This window comes from Physeter macrocephalus, chromosome 9, assembly GCF_002837175.3.
Source record: "Physeter macrocephalus isolate SW-GA chromosome 9, ASM283717v5, whole genome shotgun sequence".
Classification (NCBI taxonomy): Eukaryota; Metazoa; Chordata; class Mammalia; order Artiodactyla; family Physeteridae; genus Physeter; species Physeter macrocephalus.
This window is the reverse complement of record NC_041222.1, coordinates 105,509,231-105,515,230: the sequence shown is the minus strand read 5'-3', so window position 1 is coordinate 105,515,230 and position 6,000 is coordinate 105,509,231.

Genomic DNA, 6,000 nt, shown 5'->3' with positions numbered 1-6,000 from the left:
TTTTGTTCTTCTTTCTCTAATTGCTTTAGGTGTAAGGTTAGGTTGTTCATTTGAGATATTTCTTGTTTCTTTACGTAGGACTGTATTGCTATAAGCTTCCCTCTTAGAACTGCTTTTGATGCATCCCTAAGATTTTGAGTCGTCGTGTTTTCGTTGTCATTTGTCTCTAGGTATTTTTGATTTCCTCTTGATTTCTTCAGTGATCTCTTGGTTATTTATTGATGTATTGTTTAGCCTACATGTGTTTGTGTTTTTTACGTTTTTTTCCTTGTAATTGATTTCTGATCTCATAGCGTTGTGGTCGGAAAAGATACTTGATACGATTTCAATTTTGTTAAATTTACCAAGGCTTGATTTGTGACCCTAGATATGATCTATCCTGGAGAATGTTCCATGAGCACTTGAGAGGAATGTGTACTCTGTTGTTTTTGGATGGAATGTCCTATAAATATCAATTAAGTCCATCTTGTTTAATGTATCATTTAAAACTTGTGTTTCCTTATTTATTTTCTTTTTGGATGATCTGTCCATTGGTGAAACTGGGGTGTTAAAGTCCCCTATTATGATTGTGTTACTGTCGATTTCCCCTTTTAGGGCTGTTAGCATTTGTCTTATGTATTGAAGTGCTCCTATGTTGGGTGCTTAAATATTCATAATTGTTATATCTTCTTCTTGGATTGATTCCTTGATCATTATGTAGTGTCCTTCTTTGTCTCTTGTAATAGTCTCTATTTTAAAGTCAATTTTGTCTGATATGAGAATTGCTCCTCCAGCTTTCTTTTGATTTCCATTTGCGTGGAATATCTTTTTCCATCCCCTCACTTTCAGTCTGTATGTGCCCCTAGGTCTGAAGTGGGTCTCTTGTAGACAGCATATATACAGGCTTGTTTTTGTATCCATTCAGGCAGTCTGTGTCTTTTGGTGGGAGCATTTAATCCATTTACATTTAAGGTAATTATCAATATGTATGTTCCTATTCCCATTTTCTTAATTGTTTTGGGTTTGTTATTGTAGGTCTTTTCCTTGTCTTGTGTTTCCTGCCTAAAGAAGTTCCTTTAGCATTTGTTGTAAAGCTGGTTTTCTTAGCTTTTGCTTGTCTGTAAAGGTTTTAATTTCTCCATCAAATCTGAATGACATCCTTGCTGGGTAGAGTAATCTTGGTTGTAGGTTTTTCTCCTTCATCACTTTAAATATGTCCTACCACTCCCTTTTGGCTTGCAGAGTTTCTGCTGAAAGATCAGCTGTTAACCTTATGGGGATTCCCTTGTGTGTTATTTGTTGTTTTTACCTCGCTGCTTTTAATATTTTTTCTTTGTATTTAATTTTTGATAGTTTAATTAATATGTGTCTTGGTGTGTTTCTCCTTGGATTTATCCTGTCTGGGACTCTGTGCTTCCTGGAGTTGATTAACTATTTCCTTTCCCGTATTAGGGAAATTTTCAACTATTATCTCTTCAAATATTTTCTCAGTCCCTTTCATTTTCTCTTCTTCTGGGATCCCTATATTTTGAATGTTGGTGTGTTTAGTGTTGTCCCAGATGTCTCTGAGACTGTCCTCAATTCTTTGCATTCTTTTTTCTTTATTTTGCCCTGCACTAGTTATTTCCACTATTTTATCTTCCAGGTGACTTATCCGTTCTTCTGCCTCAGTTATTCTGCTATTGATCCCTTCTAGAGAATTTTAAATTTCATTTATTTGGTTGTTCATCACTGTTTGTTTGGTCTTTAGTTCTTCTAGGTCCTTGTTAAACGTTTCTTGTATTTCCTGTATTCCATTTCCAAGAGATTGGATCATCTTTACTATCATTATTCTGAATTCTTTTTCAGGTAGACTGCCTATTTCCTCTTCATTTGTTAGGTCTGGTGGGTTTTTGCCTTGCTCCTTCATTGGCTGTCTGTTTCTCTGTATTCTCATTTTGCTTAACTTACTGTGTTTGGGGTCTCCTTTTCGCAGGCTGCACGTTCGTAGTTCCCGTTGTTTTTGATGTCTGCCCCCAGTGGCTAAGGTTGGTTCAGTGGGTCGTGTAGGCTTCCTGGTGGAGGGGACTGGTGCCTGTGTTCTGGTGGATGAGGCTGGATCTTGTCTTTCTGGAGGGCAGGTCCACGTCTGGTGGTGTGTTTGGGGTGTCTGTGGCCTTATTATGATTTTAGGCAGCCTCTGTGCTAAGGGATGGGGTTGTGTTCCTGTCTTCCTTCTTGTTTGGCATAGGGTGCCCAGCACTGTAGCTTCCTGGTCATTGAGTGAAGCTGCATCTTGGCATTGAGATGGAGATCTCTGGGAGATCTTTACCATTTGATATTACGTGGAGCTGGGAGGTCTCTTGTGGACTAGTGTCCTGAAGTTGGCTCTGTCATCTCAGAGGCAGAGCCCTGATGCCTGGCTGGAGCACCAAAAGCCTTTCATCCACATGGCTCAGTGGCTCAGAATGAAAGGGAGAGAAAATACAAAGAAAGAAAGAATAAAGATAAAGTAAAATATAATAAAATAAAGTTATTAAAATAAAAAATAATTATTAAGAAAATTTTTTTTAAAGTAATAATGGGGCTTCCCTGGTGGCACAGTGGTTGAAAGTCCGCCTGCCGATGCAGGGGACATGGGTTCGTGCCCCGGTCCAGGAGGATCCCACATGCTGCGGAGCGGCTGGGCCCATGAGCTATGGCCCCTGAGCCTGCACATCCGGAGCCTGTGCTCCGCAACGGGAGAGGCCACAACAGTGAGAGGCCCGCGTACCACACACACAGAAAAAGAAATGAAATTGAGTTATTTGTAGTAAGGTGGATGGACCGCAAAAAAAAAAAAAAAAAAAAAAAGTAATAATAAAAAAATAAAGTGGACAGAGAGAACCCCAGGACAAATGGTAAAAGTAAAGCTATAAAGACAAAATCACACACAGAAGCATACACATACACACTCACAAAAAGAGAAAAAGGGAAAAAAATATATATATCTTTGCCCCCAAAGTCCACCTCCTCAATTTGGGATGATTTGTTGTCTATTCGGGTATTCCACAGATGCAGGGTACATCAAGTTGATTTGGAGGTTTAATCTGCTGCTCCTGAGGCTGCTGGGGGAGATTTCCCTCTTTCTTCTTTGTTCACACAGCTCCTGGGGTTCAGCTTTGGATTTGGACCCGCCTCTGTGTGTAGGTCGCCTGAGGGCATCTGTTCTTCGCTCAGACAGGACGGGGTTAAAGGAGCAGCTGATTCGGGGGCTCTGGCTCCCTCAGGCCGGGGGGAGGGAGAGGTACGGATGCGGGGCGAGCCTGCTGCAGCAGAGGCTGGCGTGACGTTGCACGAGACTGAGGCGTGCCGTGTGTTCTCCCGGGGAAGTTGTCCCTCGATCATGGGACCCCGGCAGTGGCGGGCTGCACAGGCTCCGGGAGAGCAGTTGTGGACAGTGCCGTGTGCTCACACACAGGCTTCTTGTTGGCTGCAGCAGCGGCCTTAGCGTCTCATGCCCGTCTCTGGGGTCCGCGCTGATAGCCGTGGCTCGCGCCGTCTCTGGAGCTCCTTTAAGCGGAGCTCTGAATCCCCTCTCCTCGCGCACCAGGAAGCAAAGAGGAAAGAAAAGGTGTCTTGCCTCTTCGGCAGCTCCAGACTTCTCCCGGACTCCCTCCCGGCCAGCTGTGGCGCACTAGCCCCTTAAGGCTGTGTTCACGCCGCCAACCCCAGTCCTCTCCCTGCGACCCGACCGAAGCCCGAGCCTCAGCTCCCCGCCCCCGCCCGCCCCGGCCGGTGAGCAGACGAGCCTCTCGGGCTGGTGAGTGCCGGTCGGCACCGATCCTCTGCGGGAATCTCTCCGCTTTGCCCTCCGCACCCCTGTTACTGCGCTCTCCTCCGTGGCTCTGAAGCTTCCCCCCTCCACCACCCGCAGTCTCCGCCCGCGAAGGGGCTTCTAGTGTGTGGGAACCTTTCCTCCTTCACGGCTCCCTCCCACTGGTGCGGGTCCCGTTTCTATTCTTTGTCTCTGTTTATTCTTTTTTCTTTTGCCCTACCCAGGTACATGGGGAGTTTCTTGCCTTTGGAGATGTCTGAGGTCTTCTGCCAGCGATCAGTGGGTGTTCTGTAGGAGCTGTTCCACATGTAGATGTATTTCTGATGTATTTGTGGGGAGGAAGGTGATCACTTCTTACTCTTCCGCCATCTTGAAGCTCCTCTCCTAAAATAGTTTTAAGGAATGTAATTTACAGTGCTAGTGAGTACTAACATTTTAAAATGAAACCACTGTGTCTTTCTTTAAATGTATCAGTGGACTATAAATATCATGGTGATTTGATGACCTGTCATCATTCATTTTACAAATACGTGAATAAGCTTACTTTTAAAGTCAGAAATTTTACCTTGTTCCTTTCTCTCCGTGACCTTGTAGTTTCATTCCTTGTCCCTCAAAAAATTTCTTTACTGTATTACATTGTTATGATTAAATGTGCTATTGATAACCCTATATTGGTTGCAAAGAAATATGATAATAAAAATATATATGTATGTGTATATATATTGTATATATTTATACTGGTATATATTTATATGTGTGTATATACATATATACACACATAATTAATTCATGTATGTGTATAGTGTATATGTATTTTCTTTATCTTGTACATATATATTGTACATATATAGAAATTTAAATTTTTCAGTGTTTTATTTTTAATTATTAGACTCTAGATATTAAAAAATTGTTCTATCATAACAATCACTTATTTCCATAATTGGTTAAAGCAGCACAAATATATTAGAAAGTTTGATAAATAATTGTTAAATATGAAAATAAAATTTTATCAGAAATGCATTTGATAATGTAAACACCTACACGATATACACACAGAATTTATATGTACATTAATCTGTTTAAAGTTTTTTGTTGATTATCCTGTTTCTTTGCAACCGAATAGGGTAATCAGACATTTTTTTTAATGATCTATTAACTAGCAACATGATTAAGCCACCCCTTAAATATTCTTGAAAGCAAAACACCTGACTTGATTTGTTACCTGGTTCACTACTGAATTTACTCTCTGTTTCTGAGTAATGTGTTTTTCAAGATATATCAAATGTGTATAGAAGATTTTATTCATTTGTTTAGAGACATTAGGTTTGACCTGGCTTACCTAGAAAAGACTGAGAAAATTAAGTTATTGTTATTTAAATGCATTTGGCCAAAAGAAATTTTGGTCAGAAACGCTTTTACCTTATTATGTTTTAAATTTCTTTGTTTGTTTTAAATCATAGTGCTGTAGAATTAGGACATTTAGTTTGTGGAAAATATTTATAATGTATATGCCAAAGCCATTTCCCATAGTCAAAAAAAATCTACTAAATCAGACCTAATTGCAGTCAGAAAAGGTCTGACTTCATTTTTCAATTCAAGTAGATGTGTTAACACGTCTCAGTGGCAGAAATCTCACTTCTGAGTCAGGTTGTGTTGCCATGGGTCGTTGTCTGGGTGACCCTGTGAAGCAGTGTATTTCTCCCCCTTTAGTGTTTCTCACTATTGTTCTCTTCCCTTGGCTCTCACCGAACTCTCCTCAGGAGCCGTGTACTCTTATCACCCAGAGGTAGAGGAGTTGAGGTTTTTAAGTGAAAATTGCCATCCCCCCTCCCTGCTCCCTCATATATCTAAGTCCAAGACGTCACCACACAAACCAAAATACCAAGTTTCTAAGGCAGCTCCACCCTTAACAGAAATGGGAGTGCACAAGACATTAAGCCTTTTTTGCTCTCTTCTTGTTACGTCTCTGACTTTTCTAAATTTTCAGAAATGAACACATAGTACATTTATTATGAGGAAGCCAGAAATCAAAGAGGATGATTTTCAACATTTGAAAATGACACATTAATATTAGTATAAAAACTGGGTTATGCAGCACTGCACCAAACAGAAATCTCTGGAAACAACTATTATTGACATCTTCGGATTGAAATTCTCAGTTTTCTGCCTAGCTACAGTGCAAAACCCCCTAAGGTTAGAGCAGTTCACTGCAGGATTGAATTTCG